The 25,336-nt window shown below is 40.8% G+C and overlaps 1 non-coding gene across 1 annotated transcript; it reads right to left on the bottom strand.

Moving 5' to 3' along the window:
• Window positions 1-3,573: 3,573 nt before the first annotated feature.
• LOC127207875 (small nucleolar RNA SNORA17) lies at window positions 3,574-3,707 on the bottom strand. The gene has a single exon (XR_007833034.1). It is a non-coding gene; the product is annotated as a small nucleolar RNA SNORA17 (small nucleolar RNA).
• Between the last annotated feature and the right edge of the window lie 21,629 nt (window positions 3,708-25,336).

Raw genomic sequence — 25,336 nt, 5'->3', positions numbered from 1 at the left:
CTAAAAAGTGAATTGGATTTTGTCAGCATTTTTTTCTCCCCAGCTTATTAGAGGGCATGAATTATTTAGCAGTCATATTTGTTGATGAGTTCTGAGTTTCGGTGGGGCAATTAGTAACCCATTATACTTTTAGGATGTATCCACACATTTGGGGAGTTTCAGGATTTAATGTTATGTTATCTATTGGTCACTCTTCTATACCTGAGACAATGCTACTGAGAAAGCTCATTTTGGCTCACGTTTGGCAGCCAAACTTGGTGCATTCAGTGGTCAGCTGAACACAACTGGTTGTTACTTTGTTCCATTATCAAGGAACATTCAACTTTTACTACTACAAGGAGACATACTATACCATGCCACATTAGGAAAGGTAGCCATAGCAGGATCACCCACACAGATGGTCCACCCTAAAATAGTTCAAGTTCAGTTCTGTGTCATGAAGTCTATACTTCTTCAACTCATCTTTGCTTCTGTTGGTACCTGCTTGGGAATTTTGTGACCTTTCCTGTGGAGGTGCTCCTTGATGTGGGTAATAAAATACGTTAGATGATGTTGATTTGTGTGACAGTGGAGTGTGTACATGAGGACTCTCACCATGGCTATCTGTGGTTTGTCTCATGGATGAATGCATTCATCTATACAGGGATAAGGATATTGGCAAAATATCTAATGGACTAGAGAGTATATTTCAGTCATTAAAAAATAACACAGATGATGCAGAACCATTTCTCTCTGGGCCTCATCCTTGGGGAGAAGGCTTTATAATTGTCTCATGGACTGAGCCTCTGGGGTCCTTGATATGGCTATGACCACGTCAACAGCACACATCCTCTCAGGACTTCATTCAAGCAAGCTTCCTTTACTCCCTACAAGGAACACTGACAATTGCAACTATAGGTTTTCCTCTTCCTCTGTCTCTTCTTCTTCTTCTTCTTCATTGTAGTCCAACTCCACAGAGAAGGGATTGAGGTGTCAAGGGATTAGGAAATGTTCCTGAGGGCATTTATATGGCAAATATGGTAACATCTGATTTTTAAGCAGTAGTCTTCCCTTTGGAATCAGTGCTCCTTTTAGACATTCTTTCTTGTTTCATCTCTTCCTGCCACTGTGCATCCTAGTCTGCAGTAGTATTTCTCACAGTGCCTCCTCATCATGTTGGATTATGATGTCACTTAAAGACAAACTGTTTTGTCAAACTTCTAAGGGTTGTTCAGTATAACCAATTAATATTTCCTCATCATCCGCATACATAGCATGTGTTTTCCTGAATCTCCACTCTTTCTGCAGTCAGCTTGCCATGACTCGTTCCTCCAGGACATTAGTATATCAGTATATTAGTATATGGATCCCTTATGTGTTCTTTGTGTGCTCCCTTGTATTTGCCATCTATGTCACTCTTATCTCACTGATTTACTGAGTTTCTCATCAATGCATCATTGTTTGACTCCTAGTTTACAGATCAAGATGCTTAGGGTATTAAGTTCAATCTATTGAGTTAAAAAACCTTTTTATTTGTTCTTTGTGAATTTCACATTAGGCACCCCAATCCCACTCATCCACCATTCTCCTCATACTTGTCATCCACCCTTTCAATGTCCTCACCAACAGAGAAAATATCCATTGTAGAACCAGCAGTGTGTCACAGCGTGTCGTACAGTATACCTTTTTGTAAATACATCTTTATTTGCAAATATTCTTTGCAATGACTCCTTGGTATGGTACAAGGCCCCGGGATTCTGCTACTTTATTGGTACTGGAACTTCACTGGGATTCTTCTCAGATACACTGTTGTTGCCTTGTGTCATGGAGATTCTATAGTTTTGGATCTGTAGGACTGGATCCCTCATGCACTTCATCAATGGAGTAGGCATTGGGGTGGGCCAATTCAAAGCCCTGGGTCAGCTTGTTGGCTTTCCCATACTCATACCCTTGGACCCAGATCACCAGCAACCCCTGCTACCAGGGAAAGCTCTACTCTGTTGTCCAGGCGAGGTACAGGGCCCACTCTCATGAGTGTTATAGCTGGTGAGGGACATGGCCAGTTCTTCCACTCTCATGACCCCACGGCCAGCTCTCCCACTTGCCATAGGTGGCAAGGGATGAGAGTATATGAAGACATCTCTTTTTCCCATGTTGCCACTTAGCACACAAGTTGTGGGGCCAGCTTTCCTACACTCACATCCCCGGAGCAGACTCACATGTGCCCCTGCTATCAGTATCAGCTCTAGTGCTGCCCAGGTGAGGTGCAGGGTCTGCTCACTAGAGTGCTGCAGCAGATGAGGGGCAGGATCAGCTCTTCTGCTTTTGTTACCCTGTAGGGGGCCCTCCTGTCTCTCTCCCTACCACCACTGTATAGCAGACAAAAGGCAGGGCTGGCTCTTCCTAAATCAAGCTGTTGTGGCTGGCTCTCCTACCATCCCTATATCCAGGGCCAGCTCTACTGTGCTGTAGGGTCTACTTTTTTGAGTGCTGCAGCAGGTGAGGGGCAGAGACAACTCTCCTGCTCTGATTACCTCCAGTCAGCTCTCCCGCTTGCTGTAGCAGGCAAGGAGATAGTAGGGATGGGGTCATCTCACCGTTGTCATGTCACTGCAAGGCAGACAAAGGCCAGGACCAGCTCTTCCATGCTCACAACCTCATGGCCTTCTCACCCATGCCTCCTCCACTAGTGTCAGCTTTACTGTGTTGCCCAGGTTATGTGTAGGGACTGTTCTCCTGAGTGCTGTAGTTGGTTAGGGGCAGGGATAACTCTCCTGTTCTCATGGCCCTAGAACCATCTCTCTTACCTGCTGCAAGTGGTAAGGGGTGAAGGTGGAGAAGGGTATCTCTCTGTCATCCACACTACCACACAGATGATGATTGGTCAGGCCAGGTTTCCTATGTTCGTATCCTCTGTCCAGCTCATGGGCAACTCTCACAGTATGGGAATGGTGGGGGCAGGTGTGGGGTGGGAGGGCAGGCAGATGGGTGGGGCTTTCCTTAGTACTGCATCTGGCTAGGAATAGGGTCAGATTTCCTTTTTTCATGCCCCCCCTCCAAGACCAGCTTCTCCACGTTGCCCAGGTGAGGGGTGGCGTCAGTTCTGCACATGTCTTGGTGCAGCAGCCCAGACCAGACCATCCACTGGGCTTTGGTGGTAACAGACCCGTGTAGCTGCAGGGCCACAGACCCGGACATGGCCCCTCGTGGCAGCACAGGCCAGAATCCAACTATGGTCTTAGGTGGCATCTCCAGCTAATCACATCAGATTGTTCCTCATTACCTTCAAGTCTCCAGTTCTGTCTCTCTTCATCTCCACATACTTTTGTTTCTCTTTCTCTTCCATGTTTTCACCACTTACTTGCTCCTCTTAGTGGTGCATAGGGTCTCTGGGTGTCTGGGGTTGTTTCAGGGGTGGTCTCAGGAGTGCTATGGCCGGCTCACGCATTATGACACTACCAGGCAGGAGTCGTCTTGAGCATGGTCTGCCCCACCCCCAGGCCTTCACAGTGCTCAACGGTGGTCATCTCAGGATAGCTCTCTGTATGATATCATTGGTGTTGGTCATTTCAGGTTTGTTTTTCCCCGACAGGGTATGTTAGGCTACTAATAATTCAGATGTTCATAGGTCAGAACACTGATCATAGACAGCCTCTCCCATTTCTGCCACCTTTTGACACTCATGTGTCCCAGCAGCCACACTTCCAGTGCTTCTGCAGGTAGGCAATGCATTGAGTTTTATACACTAGGAAACTGAATACACACAATTTAGCATCATTAATCATGACTGAGTATATAATCCTAACATGGAATGCAGGAGGAAGACATTAAGTTTGTCTTGGTATGTGGAGCTTGGTATACATGTGGGTACCACACTGAGGTATTGTGATGGTTAATATTAAAAGTTAACTTCACAGGGCTCATCTAAGAGATATGCCTCTGGGCAAGTTAACAGAGGTGGGAAAATTCATCTTAAATGTGCATGACACTACTCTATAAGCTGGAGGCCTTGACTGAATGTAAAGGAGGCAAGTTGATTATCAACATTCATCTGAAATGTGACCACCTGTCTCATGCTATTGATAACATAATTTTACCACTGTGATGGGCTGTACCTCCCTGCTGTAAGCCAAAATAAAAACTTCTTTCTTTAGGTTGCTTTTCTTAGGTGTTTGATGACAAAAACAAGAAAAGTAAGTAATACAGGTTCCTACCAGTGAGTGGATACTGGTTGTGTGGATAGGGACATGGCCTCAGAGTCTATTATTGTGGAAGTGGTAAGAGTAATTAAGAATTTTAACATTAGCAAAAGGACAAAGCTGGGCTCTAGGGATTCCAAAAACCCACACTTTAATGAGAAAAATAGAAGGACAAACCAAAGTGAGAAAGGAAAGCCATGGTCAAGGAGACAAAAACAGAAGTTGTTATCTCCCTGTAAGAGGGCGTCCTCGGAGAACATTCTTATTCCATGGAAGCAGGCTTCCTGGGATTATGGAATCTTGAAACACCAGGTAGACACTCATGTGCTTGTCCTTGGATAAGCCCTATCCATGACCATTGCTGCACAGCAAAATGTGACCTTTCTTCTTGAGTTACAGAGTATTAATGGAATCCATGCAAATATACTGTTCCATCTCCAAATGATAAATTGAAGAACAAAATCCAAATAAAATTTCATAAACATTGTGAATGAAAGGAGAATGCAATTTAAAATGTCATACTTCAGGTGTAGTATATGAGTGAGATTCCTATAATCAATCTGTTAGAGAAAATTATTATTTTAGAATTATTTGAAAGTAGATAAGCTGAAAATATATATTAAGGATAAAGGAGAGCAATGATGTATGAAAAATTGTCTTTTATATCAACATATTTGGTTTTCAGTTAAATTTAGTGTTGTGTACTCTATAGAATCATAACAAGTTAGAGGCTTCAAATACCTCAAGATATCAATAAGTTTTGGAGAGAAAAACTTACATTTCTATGAAACTGCTTTAATATCTTTCAACTTAATGTACTATCTGTGTAAAGTCAAACAAGAATTTTTATTACATTGTAGTGGCTTGAGTTATTGCTTTAAAATGTTTAAAGAATAAAATTCAATTGGCTCATACTTTTCCTTTCCATACCACATACACTATTATATACAGTTGTACACATTATAATGTAAAGGTATACAATATAAAGAAGACATCATCAGGTCCCTGAAATTCCCCATGGTAATTTAAAAATATTTCAGTATTGAGTGGCCTATATTTTTAGAAGTTACAAAACTCAAGGCCAAGTGGCAGAGACCTCAACAAAAAGCCAAATACACTAAATCTGATAGAAGAGAAATGCCTTGCATACACTGGCACAGGAAACAGCTCCCTGAACAGAACACCAATCTCATAGGCACAGGTGCTAAGATCTACAATTAATAGATGAAACCTCATGAAACTGAAAGTTTTTGTACTGCAAAAGACACTGTCAATAGGGAAAAAAATGGCAGCCTACAGAAGAGGAAAAAAAATGTTCACCAAACCCACATCTGACAGAGGGCTAATATCCAAAATATGTAAAGACAGGAAACTAGGCACCAGCAAACCCAAAACTCCATTAAAAATGGGGTAGAGATATAAAGAGAATTCTTAGTGGATGAATCTCAAATGGACAGGAAACACCTAAAGAAGTGTCCAACATCCTTAGCCACCAGAGAAATGCAAATAAAAAAGAAACTGAAATTCCATTTTACACCTGTCAGAATGACTAAGATCCAAAATACAGCTGACAGTTCATGCTGGTGAGGATGTGGAGCAAGGGGGACACTCCTCCATTGCTGGTGGGACTGCAAACTTGTACAACCACTCTTGAAATCAATGTGACAGCTTCTCAGAAAGCTGAGAATTCACCTATCTTTACAGGAGTTGTACAGTTGGGTCTATACAACTCCTGGGCATATACCCAAAGATTGCTCCATCTGCCACAATGACAGCTGGTCCTCTCTGTTCATAGCAGCATTATTTGTAGTAGCCAGAAACTGGAGACAATTTAAATATTTCTGAACCAATGAATGGCTATAGAAAATGTGATACATTTACACAATGGAGTACTATTCATCTGTTGAAACAATAACATCATGAAAGTTGCAGTCAAATGAATGGAACTAGAAAAAAAATCATCCTTAGGGAGGTAACCCAGACCCAGAAAGACCTACATTGTATGTACTGACTTATAAGTGGCTATTAGCCATGAAGTAAAAGATAACCATGTTCTAAAACACAGATCCATAGAAGATGAATAACAGGAAGGGTTTGGGGTTGGGGCATGAATCTCACTGTGAAAGGGAAATAGTATAGACATCAAGGACAAATTGGAGGGTAAAGCCTTGGTCTGGGGGTAGGGATGGGAACAGGAAGGATCAAGTGAAAGAAAGATGGAGGGGAAAAGTACTGGGAGAGACAACTGGAGTGGGAGCATCTCTGGTACCTAAAAACCTAGTGCAATACAAACTCTCAGGAAACTATGAGGGTGACTCTAGCTAAGACTACTAGCGATGGGGGATACAGAGCCTGAACTGGCCATCTCTTATAATCAGGCAAGAATTCCAGTGGAGGAATTGGAACACCAACCAATCTAGCCACCATGCCTTTGACCTAAAATTTTTTTCTGCCTGTATGTTATGCTGGGGTAAAGTTGGCAGGGACATTACAGGAGTGGCCAGCAATGACTGGTCCAACCTGAGACCTAAACCATGATAGGGAACTCAGCCTTGATAGTGCCTGGAGGACCAGGACCCAGAGGCTGGGTATTTCAGAGACCTAGGATAGAACCAAACACAACGGACCAAAAAAATCAGCGAAATGATATCTAATGATATTTTGCTATATACTCATAGACTGGTACCCAGCCCAATGTCACCAGAAAGGCTTTACCTAGCAACCGATGGAAATAGATGCAGAGACACACAGCCAAACAGTAGACAATGCTGAGTGAATCCTGATGAAGAGGGGGAGGAAAAATTGTAGGTGCCACAGGGGACACTACCAGAAAGCTGACAGAATCAACCAACCTCTGCTCTGAGGGCCTCACTGAGACAACCACCAACTAGGGAGCATGTGGAGGACTAACCTTGGTCTTCTGTGTACATGTTATAGTTGTGTAGGTTGGTTTCTTATGGGAGTCCTAACAGTGGGGGCTGTCTCTTGCTCTGTTGCCTGCTTTTAGGACCCTTTTCTTCTCCTACCAGGTTGCCTTGTCCTACCTTAATAAGAAAGAAGGTGCCTAGTCTTACTGAAGATTGATATACTGTGCCTTGATGATATCCATGTGAGGTCTGTCCTTTTCTGAAGAGAAACTAAGGAGAGATGGGAGTGGGGAGAGGGGAGGAAAGGTGAGACTGGAAGGAGAGGAGGGAGGGAAATTGTGTTTGGGATATAGAACTGTTAATAAATAAGTAAATAAATAGATAAAAATATCCTTGATGTTAATAGCTAGAAGGAACTATATTCACCATCATTATCTAACTGAGAAAGTGAGATAGAAATTAGAGCCCAAAGAATTAGTTAAAGTAATCAAGGTTCAGTAAATGCCGGTAATAATGATAATATTTCAAGAATGGCAACAACTATATTAATTACTCTACAAACTACTGTGTTCTGGGTAGGGGATGAAATAAGTCTAACATGCCAGCTGATTCATCATTGCCAGCAAGACTATTTTTCCTGTTTAATAGATGATGAAATTTACACACTGAAAGACTAAGTCATTTTTTTTGCCCTAGATTAATCAGCAGGAATAAATGTAATCATCTACTTCTGTGAATATAAAATTTAGAATAGCTAATTGTTATTAAAATAATTACAGAAAATATGACAATGCTTCTTTTGTCCCAATGTTGCCTCTCCCTCAGTGTCTCCAGTTAACCTAAGGTGACCTAAGTGTTACTTGTTAACTTACATCTTGGAAACTTGAAGCTTGTTCTCCCTTTTAGAAAAACGTATTGAGCTTCAGATATCACAGCAAGTCTTTAAAAGCACCCAAAGATAAAAAGACAGTGCCCTATTTTCAGGAAAACTTTAGTTTGACAGGGTAGAGACACAAAAATCAAAGTCCCAGGCCTGGGGAGGACAGGAGGTGAAGAATTGCCTGAGCTAGGCTCTGATGTGGGAGATGCTAGGGTTGGTTTGAAGATGAGTCTCCTTAGTCAACTGGCCTGCCATCACAGGTCAGAGAGTGTGTAAGACGGACAGGTAGACGTCTTTGGATGCATGACATCCTTTCCTAGTATATAAACTATGATTTGGTCATTTTCCCCCATCCTGCCAAGGTGACTATTCAATTTAAGGACTTATGGTTTCCTTTTTCATTTCAAGTCTCCCATCTTCCACTGAAGACCATGCAGTGCTTCTCTCTTGCTCATCTACCACCCCACGGGGGTGTCATGACAATCACTGAGGCCACACACTGGTAGGTCAGCTCAGCTTTAGTCATGACACACACGTGCACAATAAAAATCAATCTGTCGAACTTACTTGATGTCCTGAGATCATTTGAAAGGAGTAATTCTTTCATTAGGGCGGTTTAGTTTTTTCTTAAATCATGTGTGTTACGTAGGGGTATGCATACATGTGTGGGTGTCCATAGAGGCCAGAGGTGTTGGTTTCGCCTGGAGCTGGATTTACAGGCAGGTGAGAGCTACCTGAATTGAGCGCTGGGAAATGAGCTTGAGCCCTGTGTAAGATCAGTATGAATGGTGAACTGCTGCCTCATGTCTCCAATCCCTGAGAAGAATAATTCTTATTTTTTTCTTGAAATACTAAATAGTGAAAGCGTGTCTGATTGAGTTTGAGTGTAAACCTTTTGAGTTCCTTGTTAGTGGGAACTCTGGTTTGTCACTTCCTTGCCGTATTTATGTGGGTGAGACGCTTAAGGCTTTTGAATTTCGATGTTTTCTTTATCAAATGAGATAGTGGTGCTTTGGGGCTTGTGGTAAGAGTAACGTGAAGTAACAGGAATGTATTTTATTGGCAAAGAATGTCGGCACCTCTGCTGACGTAGTGAATGGAGTGACTAACAGAAGCTACACGAGAGACTGTGCAAGGTGGAGAGAAATAGTAGGACGATGGCACTAGGGCAGGACACATCCAGACACGATTACTACAGGCATGGATGTTTCCAGAAGAAGAGTCCCAGCTCTGACAAATGGTGAATATTTTGCAAGTTGGAAAAGTCCCAGCTGCACTATCAAACTTAATTTAGTCACAGATCAAACGCCATCACACATTTGTCTCTTCCCAGCTGCTTTTGCCGCAGGCTGGGAAAAGTTATAGCTGTAGTGCACAGATCCCCTGCCGACAGACTGTGAAGCTTGGGGGCTGCTCAGTGAGTTACTTCAAGCTTGAGCTAATGAGGATGCTTAACACAGTCCTTAGCAATTTGTCAACACCTTGGCGTTCTAGAACCATTTCCCAGGGCACCAAGTAAACATTTAAATGCGAGCGACAACACGGGCTTCTCATTAAGAATCATGTTATATGTTCGCTGTGTGCTTTATCCTGCTAGTTTAGAAACAAAAGCAGAATTTCTTTCTGCTTTTCCCAGAAAACCTACTGCTCCCCAATTGTGATCATGTCCTAAAGAGTGGATTCTTTCTCTTTTTACAATTATGCTATTACTTTTAGTCTGGAGTTGTGCATGTGTGCATGTGTGTACATGTGTGTGTGTGTGTGTGTGTGTGTGTGTTATGCATGTGTTTGAGTCTGTGTATGAGTGTCTAGAGGCTAGAAGCTGATGTCTGATACATTTGTTCATTTCTCTTCCCTTTATTGTTGAGGCTCATCAATGTGTCGAGGCTGAGGCTGGCTTAATGGTGAGCTCTGACCCTCATAGCACAAAGATGACAGCCATGCAGCCATGCCTGTCTTTCTAGGAGGATGCTAGAGGTCTCAATCCAAGGACACCTGCTTAAGTGGCAGCATTTTGCCAGCTATGCCCTCTCTCAGCCTTTAGCACACACATGGCATAAGACAGAATCAGTAGCAATTGATATTACTCAAATTAAAGATCTTCAGTATTGGCAGGGTAAGCAAGCTTTCAATAGTTCCTGCTTCGCTAATATCTTTCTCAGATATACTGGGCCAGAAGGCTGAAGATGACGCTCCAATGTTACAGAGAGGTCACTGTTCAGGCAGCAAACTGTCTCATTTTTTCATTTTGGAAGATGATAACCTGTACTTCCTGTCTACTCAGATAATTAATTTTATTTCTTCTCAAGTCTCTGATGAGGTTGAAGACCAGATTGTTTAACTTTATAATTAAGCTTAGTTGTTTAGGAGTTAAGTTGTTTTCAGGTCAAGATAGATGTTGTAAGTTAAAAGAGATGAGATATGATAGATATTGATTTACATTCAGAATTTTAGATGCATCAAGATAGATATTTTCTTCAAGGTTGACAAATATAAATAGCCAAAATACTATGAATGTAACATGCACATAATTCTTGATAGTTTCATGGTTCTTTTTGCTGTATGTAGTTTAATGTATATATGTATAATAATATAAATGTATATGTAAAAAAAGAAAAAATTAAAAAAAATTTTCAGTTTTAGGGAAGAACACATTTGGGCTTGATATCTGAATTCAAATCATTGCTCAAGACTCCACATATTCAATCATGATCTGGCAAAGCTGTTCCTGTTAGTTTTACTGAACACTTTGCTTCCCTGGGGGACTTAGTCCTCTGTGAGAGCCCCCAGCCCCCACAATCACACAATCACATCAGGCTGGACATTCTAATTATTAAATAGAAAAAAAGAGAAAAACACTGGAAAACACTATGTGAGAAAAGAAAGCTCTGATAATTGAGAGAGGGTAAAGTGGCAGCAGTAACATCAATTAGGGAATCAGTTAAAAAAATTAATTGATTTACCTCTGAAAACTAGGACCAGAATTAGACAAAAATGTTAACCTTTGCATAAGATCAGAGAAAAAAAGCTCCCAAGACCCAAAATGGAAGGAGATGTAAGTCTCCAGATGACTAAGGACAAGATTACAAACTGAGCATATGCAAATGACTTATAGGGTTCATGTCAGCAGTTTCTTTTGTGAAGCGGAACCTACTTTCATAAGATATAACTGTTGGAAATACCCAGCGTAAACACTGGCTCAGCACTTCTGAAAGTGTCAGTCCTGTGCTTTGAAAAGCTGGAAGATGCTGTTTGCACCACTGTCATTCTCAGGAGCTGGAAATGGTCACCTTGCCCACACCAGGCCAGCCTGTGGAGTGGATCCAGTTTCTCATCTGGAGAAGTTACTTAGAGGGGGGTGACCCTCCTTCCTTGACTATGACCCCTGGTCCTTGGGACTGCTGTCACTTCCCTTGCACACTAAGGGTGCCTTGCCAGTGAGTCCAACAACAGCTGCAATCTGATACCTTTATTTGTTGTTATTGTTGCTGTTAGCGGTCATCCCTGTCCACTTGTCTCTCATTATTGATGAGAAATGGCCAGAGATAGCCCTGCTGTGGCTTCTGTGGAAACTGTTTCATGGGTCGACACAGTGGCTCGTCCTGGGCCTGAGGCTTCTTTCAATATGGAGAAATGCTTCAGAAGAAACCCACTCGATTCTGTGTCTCCTTTCCCACAGTTAGTTCTTATGAAAACATTAAAAAAAATCAGTTAAGAGGAATTCACAAAGTAAAACCCTAACTGAAGAATTATCATGAAAACACGCTTGATTACTCTAGCTAGCTTCCTTGTGCTTGAAGTACTGGAAGGAGACTGAACCCTTTTGATAAGAACTTCCTGCTTTTGAGCATCACTTGAACACTCCAAGATTGTCTTTTGTTCCTAAACTTTGGGGCAAAAGCCTTGGTTCTGATGCAGCTGTATTACAGGGAAGCTGACCCAAAGGTTAAAAAATCTATTTTAACATGTCTCGGTAGGATTACCAAACTTGATGACTTGGCTGGCCTTCAGCTGGGCTGTTGCTGCTCTAGCATTATTTATAAATATTTTTAGCCCTTTGGCATCTGTTTCTTATCGCCTAAACCAAGGTGGCTTGTCACCAATCACAGGGGAGCACGGACTATGTTCAGGACTACAATTCTGAACATATGCTACGAAATGCGTAGCAAGGATAACTCTGCAGGGCTCACTGACTTTCTCCCCGGGGTTCGCTGCACAGTGAGAATTGTCAAGGAAGCTTGGGTGTGTTTAATATCTCACTGGTGAAAGCACGACATCAAGGGACTTAGAGTTATAGTACCGTCTAAGATTCTTCCAGAATGAACTTATTAGTTAAGGGCTTCAGACAGTCCTAAGTAGTCACAAAAGTTTCTGTATCCAGGACAGCATTTTGTAAAGTAGTTGTTGACTATTTCTTGACATTTTTATATTTTCAAGTGATCTTTACCCAGATATTTAAATATAGACAACCCTTATGTCCACTAACAAGATTGTCTCATTTTAAAGTTAAAAACACTTTGAATTCAAAGTCCCCAGTTTAGAGACAGGATATCATTATATGGCCCAGGTTGTCCTTCAGCAAAAGATTCTCCTGGATCAGTTAAATGGTGGGCCTACTGGCGTGGCATCGTGCCCAGAAAAAAAGCTTTTTCTTTTGAAGACAACAAACATCAATTTATTAACTATGCTCCTGACTTGAGGGCATTTACTGTGACATACAACCAGTTCCCAGGAGAATGTCTCATCATTTGTGCAGGTTCAGGTTACAGAATGTGTTCAATGATTGTCTATCATCTCCCATTGAGGGATGTTAAGTCAAACAGTCACAAACTGAAAGAAAAAACTCATTCTTAAAATTATAGTACAGTGCAGTGTGAAGCCTTAACATGAGTATTTAGTAAATGCATCCCTCATCATATTGGCCTGAGGGCAAATCTATGATCATTTTCACAACTAACGGTTGATATGGGAGGGCCCAGCCCACTGTGGGTGATGTCATATCTGGGATGGTGGTCCTGGGGTATATATGAGGGCAGGCTGAAGGAGACATTGGAGGAAGCCAGTAAGCAGTGGTTTTCATCTGCTCTGCTTCAGTTCATGTGTCTGGGTTCTTGTCTTGAGTTCCTGTCCTGACTTCCCTTCATAGTGGATGGAAGGTTAAATAAACCCTTAACTTCTCAAGTTACTTTTGGTCATATAATAGAAAGCCAGCTGCAACAGTGGACCCCTTCTACCTGACAACAAATCCCTCAGTAAAGTATAGGGACAGATTGGTTGCATTTAGCAACTATCTCTTTGGCGGCATCTGCCTGGAATTTTGTGTTGTATAAAAGAAGCAATGCAGGCTCCTGGAAGAACCTGAATTGGAGCCAGAAGACCTGGGGTGGATCCTGTTGTGTCATTTCCTAATTGCTTCCCACTGATCATTTCATCTTTCATCTCTGTAAGTTTTCACTTTCCTTTGTATTAGGTTATGGTGGCAGTACCTACATTGAGTGGCTGGCCAGTGGCTTATTGTGCTTAAAAAGCATAGGGCTGTGCCTGGCAGATGATGAACATTCACAGGCGCTAATTGACTTGAGAAAAGGGACAGTACAAATTGAGCCCAATCTAGCCTCCTATTAGCTATCCCATCATGAGGAAGTGTGCCAATCTAATGACACCTATTCGGATTGATGCTAATATTGGGTCACTCATGTCTTAATGACTGCTGTCTTTTTGCCTTTCTGGCACTTTCCTTTTCTCTGCCTCTAGACTGAAGCATAACTCTGAAATGAGCTAACCGCTCTGTTGCCACCTTAGGTGTGGTTCTGGCTCCCAAGCATATCACCAGGTCCAAAACTCCTGTTCTCTCCCTCACACATTCAGGGAGCCTCTGCATTTCCTGAAGTGTGGGGGGGCAGATTGCACTCATTGAGATTTTGGCAGCATCTTTCTAGAATTTTATGTCGTGTTGCTTAAACAGGAACTGCTTTGTTGACACACATTAGCCATATGGGAGCAATTTGGACGGTGCTGCTGACAGCCATGTCTGTGTTGCTGTTTGTATTTTTTACTCGTAAGTCCTGAAACAATTCAAGGATGAAAGATTCCATTGACATTGGATGGAAGCAGCATTTTCTTTCTTCTGCATTTCCTCTCTGTACAACTTGCTTCTTATTTGTAGATGCAGGTGAATTGCCGCGAGCCTATCAGAAATGACTCTAGTACATGGGCTTGAACATCTTTTATTTTAAGAAACATGTTATTAGTTTCCACTGGTATCACTGTTAAAAAAAAAAAAACCCAAAAGACTTTAAAAAGCCAACTGTGAAAAATAAGCTAATAAGATGAGTCAAAGGGAAACGTGTCAAAGCTTAAAAAAATAACGATTACAAATACGAAGAATGAGTAGTGCTAGGAGAGTCCTTAGGGCTGTTGGGGCAAGTCAGACAAGAAAGCCTATTCAAATTTTAATTTAAAAAGCCCATCACTGTCACATATTTGGACAGTTTGCAAATTTTTACTGTATTTATTTCTTCTGGCTGAGAAGTGGAAATTTTGTTCAAATTTTAGAAGGGACTAGAGAAAGAGAGAGAACATTTAGATGATTTATGACCTAATGATTTCACATGACATGTGGACTTTGAGGATGTCCTGTGTGAGGCATCTGCAGCAAATGGACTAGGTGATCAAAAAACACACCCGTGGAAATAAAACTTATACATGTTAACGTAACACTCAACCATTACTGTGATGAAAATCCCTTGTTAACTATTGAAGTAGACCAAGGAGTGGCATTAGACTTACATGTAAAGAAGAAGAAGATTATAATATGAATCTGTTGATAGAATGCGTGAGAACAGTCAGAGCTACTGTATTTATTAATATCAGTCTCGTAGCTGGAGAGCTTACATGAGAAGGCCATGGGAAGTTTCCTAGGATGACAATGATCTCTCACTCTTTTCTCATCATTCCCCTATATACCGTATAGTCTACTAAAGTGCCTTTATTGTTAAAATCTAGACCTTTTTATTACATAGCAGTTGTGCTCAGAATGTGATTAAGACCAATATTAACTTTCAGCTCTGCCTTAAGTTTGAAATTGGTAAATAATGGAAAATGGGGACTTTAAGTCAGCCAGGTTACTCATTCTCTTGGAATACACCCAAAATATACAGACTGGGACTCCCTTGTGATGAGTCTATTGGTGGTAAACCAGACCTGAATGGTCTATGGTGTGGTAAGCTTAGGTGGGGATGATGCTTCAGGGCCCTTTCTGGAATATTTGCCAAGAAAACTTAATGTCTTTACTGGGATGGCAGCCAAAGCACATTTGTCATCCTCATTTATTGTACTTTTAAAATGAATGTGCAACTTATTATATGCTAATTACACTTCAATAAGGTTGAATGAAAAATTGACTTTTACTAAGCAGCACGTGAGTACAAATTAGAAAAATTATTGAGTTGAAGACAATTATCAAATGTATAAAATAAGAATATGAACATATGTTAGGCTTTCCAGAGAAGTAGAATATGTGGCCTTATGAAAATATAACCTTTAGTTGTTGATTAAATTTACCAGTTTTAATCTAAGAATTGAATGGTTTTCTTTTAGTCATCATTCATTTAATTCTGTTGGATCAGGGTAACAATGTTCAGAATCCAGATTCCTTGGGTTTTCTGTATGAGTTTTGACCACAAAATGGCACAAGGTTTGAATAGAAAAAAATCCAGAATTCCTTTAAATATGAACGAATACCCAATGTCTCTCTGCTTCATGTTTTATTTTTCTCAGTAAACTGTGTCTTGAATAAGATTATAAAGAAGTGAAGATTAACAGTTTTGTTTTGTTTTGTTTTTTGGTATGTTTCTTTGTAGGTTGTTTTCTCCTTTTAGATGGAAGTCATGCACAGACGTCTGCTGAATAGCAAATGTGATCTTGGGAAGCTTCTTCTACTTGAACATGAGTGGCTACTAATCCCCAAAAGAAATCCAGACATTAGATCTGAGGGGTGCAGTGTTTGGACCCAGGCTCTGGGCTAAGCACAGTTTGTGAGGAGCTATTTCCGGTGTCTAAAAGGGCCCCTGGCACACTATGGTGTTTAAGAAACACTTTTGGACTTTATTGGATATACTCTGACCTAACCAAAAAATTCAATTTATTCATATTAAGTCATGGGTATGCTGGGGTAGGGGAGTGTTTGTGGAGGCCAGAGGTGTTGTCTCTCCTGAAGCTGTAGCAGCAGGCAGTTGTGAGTCACATGATACGGTTGCTGAGAATTGAACTCAGATCCTCTGGAAGAACAATACACATCCTTAACCCTGCAGCCACCTCCCCAGCTCCGACTTAGTCAGTTTTATCTCTCATTTGAAATACCATAAGAAACTAGTACTGTCCCTCGTGTTTCTAATGCTCTAAATTTATTTCAAAGTTAAAACTTTATCAGACACCTAATTACAGTGTGCAGAGCTAATTTATTATCTGCATAAATGATAATAAATTTGGCATTTCCTCTGTAGGCATTTCTTACCACAATGAATCATGCATATATCAAAGAATTGTAGCATGTTGTGTGGTAGACTGTGTATCTACACAGGATACAAACAACAATTTATCCATGTTAGAGAAATGCATTTTACTTTTGCTGAACTCATTCATAATATTCCCATGATTTGGGAACCTAATTTGGCCTCATTTGTTCTGCTTCAAGTCATGCCAACTTAATTATCCATTATTGTAATTGTAGGATTATAAAATGCCTAACATTTTAAAGACCCAGTGTGAGCTAGAATGTTTCTCAAGGAAACCTAATATCTCATAAGGTGGTCTGAGGGAAGACAAGGAGTTCTTGTTAGATAATGAGGAATGCTTCATAGTATTGCAGTTTTGTTGTGTCCCACCTGGAAAATGAGTGTCTTATTACCTCAAAGATCCATGGTGGACTTAACTTCATTCAACACTGTTTAATTATTCATTGGCTCTCAGAAAAAAATGGTTAAAATTTTTTTTTTGTAAAAGATATGTATCACCTTTAATTTCAAACAACTATAGTACTTAGAGAACCTAAGTTACATTCCCTAATCAGTTAGTAAGTAAGGTAAGAAATAATATACACATCCATCCATCTATCTAGCTATCCACTAGGCTGCTTATCCATCCATCCATCTATCCATCCATCCATCCATTCATCCATCCATCTATCCATCCATCCATCCATCCATCCATCCACCCATCCATCTTTCCATCCATTCACTTATCCATCTATCCATCCATCCATCCATCCATCCATCCATCTATCCACCCATCCTTCTCTCAACAAAATGTGTTTGCATCTGTTTTAAGGTTTCTGGCTGTGCAACTAAACTAAGTAAAATTGATTTCTGTCTTCAAAATATGTATATTCTAGTGGAAACAGAATACATTTGTAAAGAAAAATCCATGAGGGATGTCTATAGTGATGCAAACCATTGATACATATGACCCTGTGGAACAGCTTTGGGGCTGGATGGGATACTTGACATGGGTGATGATGCAAGGACTCGTAGCTTCATAATCTGGAGACCTGGGATGAGTGTAGTTGGTGAACTTCTATTAGGACTATAGACTCTGGAAAAAAAAATCACACAGGGCATAATTCTGTCTTTAAAGCTATACCAGTTGTATTCTTGAAAAATATTCATAATATAACTTGCAGACACCCTCAAGACTCTCTGGAAAGTTAAACTTGTGCAAATGAGCATCAGTGTGCCCTAGAGACTGCTGCAGAAGTTGACATTTAAGTGGTGGATGCTTTTGCATGTGTACACTGCATGGGCTTTAATCTAGGGGCTCACACATGGTAGGTGAGTGTTCTACTACTTGGTCTGCTTTTTACTTTCTATCTAGAGAAAGATTCACACTAAGTTGATTCACTGGTCTTGGACTCACCCTGCCTCTACATCTGGACTAGTAGGGAGTATAGGCTTATGCTAGTAGAGGTGCCTAGCAGAAGTCTCAGTGATGGAGACCAGCATTACTTTTCTTCAGTTAGCTTCAAAAGTTGCGTAAACATTCTTCTGGCAAACTTGTATGCTGCAAATATGGTACAAGCTTATTTGGACTCCATGGGAGGGCACACCGTGTACTTTTATTATCAAAAAGCACTGGTCATGGACATCTTATCTTTGCCCATCTTTGCTTAACAGAACTTTCCAAAGCCACTTAAACCTTATGATGCAGTTGTGAGAGAGGCAATTGACCATCTCAGGCAAGGAAGGGTCATGACTTCCAGGAGGGGCAGGAGCACCCTGCACCTACGGCTGAGTAAATGGCATAGCTAGGCTGTGGTGGTGAGAGCCAAACCTGTGCAAGAACTGGATAACAAAAGCCTTTCATCCGGAGGAACTTGGTCCTTGTTAAGAAGGCTGAGGGACATTTACAGCCTTTAGAGAGATCTTGGAATGGAGTTTTAGACATGGGAATAGTTACATCACTCATTTTGCTGCTTCTTGATTGATCAGCCAGAGTTTTAACAAGAGGGTAGCACAGCAGGAAGGGCATGCATGATGGGTTGTTGTGACATGGTGTCCTATGACAAGGAATGAAGCGCTCTGGACTAAAGGTGGATGGGACATAGTGACATTAACTGCAAGCTCATCAGGGACAAGATGTTTTTGAGGCTAGTGTTATGCTGAAGGTGAGGCAGACTCCCAGAAATGGAACTGACATTATCCTGTGACATTAAAGACAATATATTATTTTGGGTCTGTTGGTCTGTGTTGTATAAGCAGGATGTGACTTTGGAAATAGTTTTATCCAATAGAAGAAGTGTACACTGAATGTGTCAGAGTTGGGCTGAGTGACCTTCAGAATTTTCCCTGGAAAATCATATCCAAAGGAAGATCAGCATGGGGTCATGATTGACGTTTTGGCCTGTGGTTTAAAAAAAAATCAGAAATTTCATCTTACTCCTTGGAAGGTTCTAGAGACTTCAAATTGTAATTCCTGTGCACTCAAATTGGCTGCAAGCTCATTTATCAAACTTGCCCTTCCACAAGGAAACGCTGTGTTTGGTTATGAAAATACAATTTCTCCCCTAATGGGTTGCCCTTTCTTCCTGAGCATGCTTGCTTTTATTGTTCAGAAAGGACAAAATGTATTCAGGCTGCAGAATGAGAGCTGCACATTGAATTCAGCAGGAAAAAAAAAAAAAACCACTTCAACTTGCAGGCAGTGTGCCCACTTTAAACAAGATCAGAATAAACAAGACATTAAGAGAGACTTGCAGGAGTACTTTCTAAATGGAGTGAGGGGCTGCATATACAAGTAATTTGTGTGATTTCATATGTATAAAGATTATTCTCTCCAAACACAGCCACCTTCAATTATTCATTGCATAAGTGTCTCTAGCCCCCTACTCATGGGCTCCATGTCTTCAGATTTGACCGACTATGGAGCAAATGTAGTAAGGCGTACGATGGCTGAATCTCTGGTGGATATGTGCAGGAAACTTTGTAATTCCTTCATTACTACAGCCAAACAACTATTTTAAAAAATTTTTAAAATTAATTTATTCTTGTTACATCTCAATGGTTATCCCATCCCTTGTATCCTCCCATTCTTCCCTCCCTCCCATTTTCCCCTTACTCCCCTCCTCTATGACTGAAACACTTTTAAAAATTTTTTTATTAATTTATTCTTGTTACATCTCAGTGGTTATCCCATCACTTGTATCCTCCCATTCCTACCTCCCTCCCATTTTCCCCTTACTCCCCTCCCCTATGACTGTGACTGAGGGGGCCTCCTTCCCTTTTATATGCTCATAGCGTATCAAGTCTCTTCTTAGTAGCCTGCTATCCTTCCTCTGAGTGCCACCAGGTTCTTCTTTGAGTCTGGCAGAATTCTGCTATGAATTCATCTGACCTCAGTTTATGTCAGGAAGCTGAGCACCTGCGGTTTGGTTTCTGTGGAATCCTGGAACCATCCATGGCAGACATAGTTGGAGGACAGATCCTGCTGGAGATGAGGGTGATATGGAAGACCCATCTGCCTGCAGGAAGCAGATAAGTGCAGACAAGGACTCTGTTTCTCATCCTCTCGTTCCCGATTTTTCTAAGAGCAATGGATTGCTACCCGATCTATTCCCTCAACTTCAAATCCTCAACCGCATCCTTGAGAGGAGTCCTAACTCATTGCTCTAATGCAGGGACCCAGAGATTTATTTTAATTATGCAAAAACTGCTATGGAGTGCCCTGTCAACCACATTTGAGAGACTACCTTACAGGACCAAGGTTCCCTTTGCTTCTGTGCAGACTTTTTATCATACTGTCATTATTAATAGCCAAGCTCCTCTGCTGAGGTCCCAGAAGATTCTGCTAGCCTAGAACCTGGGTAAAGGGTATTGAAAATAGGTGGTGTTCTTAAAACCCTTCAGATAAAGACACAGACAGTTTCAAGCAGAACACTTCTGAACCACAGGCCGATCTAGACTTGTGAGCAGTGTGACTGACTCATGTGTGGTCTTCAAGTACTGGTTATTTAGGTGTGGAAATTTCTCTTGTTCAAAAATTTTTCGTTTATACTTGAGAACACTGTGTCCTGTGCTCAGGGAAGATTCTGTGTGGACAGCTGCACAAATAGTAGCTACCCGTGGCTTATAATTTTTGTTTCTTTTGCTAAAAGTGCAGGCTTTAGCTGGCATCAGACCCATTTCTACGTTACTAGCCTCTCTTCCCCTTCCTGTCTTTCTTCAAGTTGTTCCTGCTCCTGGTCATGGCAGTTCATCCTACTGAGGAATGTGTGGTGTCTCCATGCTGAACTTCAATGTCTCCCACTCACTGATTAAGCCAAGAGCACACTCTCCCCTCAGCCATCCCGCCACTTTGCCCCTGTTTCCCAGGCAGCTGGGTCATGGTGAGCAGTGCGCTTTCACCTCACAGGGTTTCAGCAGAGGCTTCCATTTGTTTACAACACACTTACATACGTTTTGTTCTCCCAAATAACCACTACAGTGATATAATAAAGGATAGATAATCCCTGAGTGTAAAGCTCACAAAATAATTTTTTCACTACATTTGTAGGACTATGTAGACATACCTAGGGCTTAATTTTTGAACATTTTTGTCCTACCAGAAACAGCTTTCACACCCTGGCAGTATATTTGTATCCATACATGAAAATAATCTAGATACCACTTCTATAGATTTCTCTTCTGGATATATAATCCAGGTGAATTCATAAACATATGCTAATTCATGTCAAGCTTCCTCCCTTCAATGAAATGCCTCCTGGTTCATCCTAGTTGTGTCATGCACACTGTTTTTTATAGTGCTGCATAAAATCCTACTGCAAAGTAATACTATAATTATATTTATATTTACCTGTTTATAAGTAATGAACATTTGAATTGTTTTCAATTTGGGGCTATTTTGTACTAAGCAATTGTGACTAATCATGTGCTTCTTGTCTTTTAATTTTTTTGCCTGATCATATCCAAATTATGTTTCCAGACACTGCCCTAACATGACTCCCCTTTCTTGGTCTTTCCCACAGTCACTTGACTTCCTCCACTTTTCCTTTTTTTCTTTTTTCTTTTTCTGCTTTCAGAAGAATTTCTGTTTTTATTATAATATAAAAAACATCATTTCCTCCGTCCCTCTTGCTTTCCTTCCTTCCAACTTACTCTGTTATCTCCCAAACTCAGGACTTCTTTTTCAAAGATTTATTTATTTATTATTTATACAGTATTCTGCCTGCATATGTGCCTGCATGCCAGAAGAGGGCATTAGATCTCATTATAGATGGATATGAGTCAGCGTGTGGTTGCTGGGAATTAAGCTCATGACCTTTGGAAGAGCAGACAGTGCTCTTATCCTCTGAGCCATCTCTTCTAGCCCCGAGCTCTCTTTTTTTGATGTTTCTTTTTTCTTTTTAAAAATATGCTTTTAATGGAAACAAATTGTGTCATTTTCATCAGTCCAGCTCCTCACAGGTACCACCCCATTAAAAAATTAGATGAAAGACAAATAAATGACTTAATAATGCAGCTAACGATTAAAAGAAAAGAAAGCAAGAACAACTCAAATTCAGTTCCAGTAGATGGCAAGAAATGAAAATACAAAATTGATGAAATAGAAACAATAAAAATAATACAAAAAAATCAGTGATTCTGAGAGCTAGTTCTTTGAAAAGAAAAATGAGACCATCAAATCCTTGGCCCAATTAGCCAAAAGAAAGAGAGGGTCCACATTAAGAGAGACAAACAAACAAAGAACGTCTACAACAGACACCAAGAAACCCAGAAGATCCCATGGGAATACTATAAACAGTTGTACTCCATCAAGTTGAAAACTGAAAGGAAATGAATGAATTCCTTGGCTCATCCAAACAGCTAAGTTAAACCAAGAACAGACTAGTAACCTAAACACTCCACAACACATGAGCAGAATGAAGCAATAATAAAAAAAAACTCTGACTAAAACAAGTCCAGGCCCAGACAAATTCACAGCAGAATTCTACCAAAGTCAAAGAAAAGCCACAACCAAGCCTTCTTAAACACTTACCCCCCAAAACAACAACAACAACAAACCAAAACCAACCAACCAAACAAAACAGAGGCTATCAACTTCCCTCCTTTCCTGCCCTCATGCTTAACCTGTACTTTAATGTGCCACTGGCTGAGCTCAGCCTTGCTTCCCAACAGTCTTATGGTCTCACCCCACCCTTAGTAAATGGCATAGTCCCTGAGGAACCATCAGATACATACTATCTGTTGTAAGAAAGGAAGCAACATGGAAGAAAGGGAAGAAGGCACGGGGGAAGGGGTTAAGTTTTAAAACAATCTTTTGTTCTTAAAAGAGTCATAGTGCTATATTTTCTTGAATGTTTCTTGTGGGGGAGGGCATGGGAGTTTTAGTCTCCCTGTGTGGCTGAGCTGACTTCCAGTGCCCAGTCTTCTTGGCTCAGCCTACCTAAGTGCTGAGATGACACACTGATTCCTCATGTGACAGTTCTGCATTCTTGGCCATCTGTGGCCAAATGGGTTGTTGGAAAAGGGAGAAAAGAACTCTTTGGGTAAGAATATTGTCAGTTAAAAAAAAAATCAAGACTTGAACAAATTTATCGTATTTCTATTTTTTCCAGACAGAAAGAAAGTGTGAAACCAATAACAGCAGTGAGTCAGAAAATTAAATATACAACCGGAAATAGACAATTTTGTAAGGCAGTGATTAGTCATAATAACACCATTTAATTTGTTTGAGAGAGTTTTTCAGCTCTGAGTTTGCTTGGGTAATTACTTATCTTGTAGCATGTATTATATAATTGGGAAATTGTTTATAGCACATAAAATATGTAGAAAATATATACAATTTGATGCAGAGAATATATACATGTATTCATATAATTTGACTAGGTAGGAGGGAAACTGCTTTTTAAAAGATAAATTATATGTTAAAAGCAGATACATAGGAGTATCTTTAAAAGCAAATGGGAAAACGTTTTCTTGCATGGTCGTGGAGCAGAGAGGAGTTGCTGCCAAAATCTCAGATTCTGCCCCTTGGTCTTTGAGGCTGGAGGGCTGGATGCCCATTCTGTTCTCATCTGAGCACCATCAGGTGATTTCTTAGCTTACTGGGCTGCCCTGAGAGATAGATGCTGGAGCTGGTTGGGGACAACTATTGATTTTCAGCAAGAGTTGAGGTTTTCTTCTTTGTGCTCCCAAGAGTAAGATCAGGATAACCAACAAAGACAAATCTTGCTTCTTTGATTTTCCTGGGGTACACTCTAATGGTGGCAAGGCCTTTCTGCAACTCATTTGGTCTAGTATATCAGCTACAGACCTGGCTTGGTAAACATACAGAAGTGACCTCAGCAACAACCAGTCCTGGTTGGCGGAGAGGAACAAGACTGAGACCTATAAGCCTGTAGCCAGCTTGGGGCCAGACACTTTTCTATAGGTACCATGTGGCTTTGGATGACCAGCCTCACATTGCAGCTACTACATTGCCCACTGAAGAACTCATTTCAGCCTTTTAAAAAGATGTGGTGGAGACATTGAAAGATTAGGTACATTGTCTTTTATTAACTTGTTTTATTCTTCCCACTCTTTCGGTGACTATTGAGTAGGAGACTGTTTTACGAGAGGTACTGCTTTCAGCTTTCATTTTGCTCCTTTCCAGTGAGCACGTTTCCTGATGCCTTGCCACTCAGTAGTTTGTACCTTTGTGATAAACTTGCTCTGCCATTCATTCTGCACATAAATGGCCTCAGGACTTTGTCTATGCACATTCCCAACCATATTACAACTCCATAACCATATGGAACCACCTTGTAAGATTTTCTGGCACTAGCTATGCCGCCCCTCCTTGTGCCAAGGCCACATTCCTCTCATGTTGTGTATGTTTTCCATGCCCCCATGTCACCTATAACCTGCACGCCTACTTCTTTACCCAACACTGCATGGAGGTACCTGGAGTTACACTGCTGTAACCAAAGTTATCACTGGCTTCACCAAATAGTTTACCAATGACATCTGACTGTTCTATTCTGTTTTGCTTTGTTCCTCCTCAGGTTTCCATATTTCTCCTGTCTCCTGGTGTCTCATTCATTAAAAAAAAAATACAAACCAAAATCAACTATATATTTTGAATTGAAATAGAAATAAATCACATTCCCCTTTCTCCCTCATGACCTTCCCAGCTATCCTTATTCAAATTACTCTCATGTCCCTCCCACTCAAGCTGACAGTCCCCTTTTCTTTGGTCACTATTACACAAACATATATGCATGAATGTATAACCTAATGAGTCTGTTTCTGTTGTTTGTGTATATATGGTTTCAGGGCTGGCCAGTATGCATAGGACAACTAATGAGGGCGTTCATTCTCTTAAAAAATAATTTTCCTTCTTCGAACAGTCATTAGCTTCTTATAGTTCCTTGTCTACTACAAAAATGTCCCCCTTGTGGGTTAACATGTTAATTGATATTAAATGGTTCCAGTCTTGTTTACACAGCCATCTCTAGAAAGGGCTGTTTCACAGCAAAATTCCTGGTATCTGGTCTTAGAGTCTTTTCACCTGGAACATCCTTGCTGGATTGTCCCTGAGCTATACATGCAGGAGCTATCATGTAGGTTAATCTCTTCTGATGGCTTTTCATTTTTGGTTCAGTGACAAAAATTTCAGTCTTTCCCCAGAGTACAGTCACTGTTTGTATTCACCAATTCACCATAGCATATGTATCTAATCCTCGTGACTCCAAATTGAATTAATTACCCAGATTTCATACCTTATCAGTTACTTGAACAGCAACTGGCTGATCACCATTTGCTCATTGTCCTATATGCCAATTTCAATCTGTCAAAATATTTCCTTCCAAAGTTGCTCATAACCTTTTATCAGTGATACTACCACATCCAGATACCTAATACAGACTGTTAAGGTCAGCC

Source organism: Acomys russatus, chromosome 2 (genome assembly GCF_903995435.1).
Source record: "Acomys russatus chromosome 2, mAcoRus1.1, whole genome shotgun sequence".
Classification (NCBI taxonomy): domain Eukaryota; kingdom Metazoa; phylum Chordata; class Mammalia; order Rodentia; family Muridae; genus Acomys; species Acomys russatus.
Note: the sequence above shows the minus strand (reverse complement) of the source record. Positions and strands in the feature narration are given on the sequence as shown.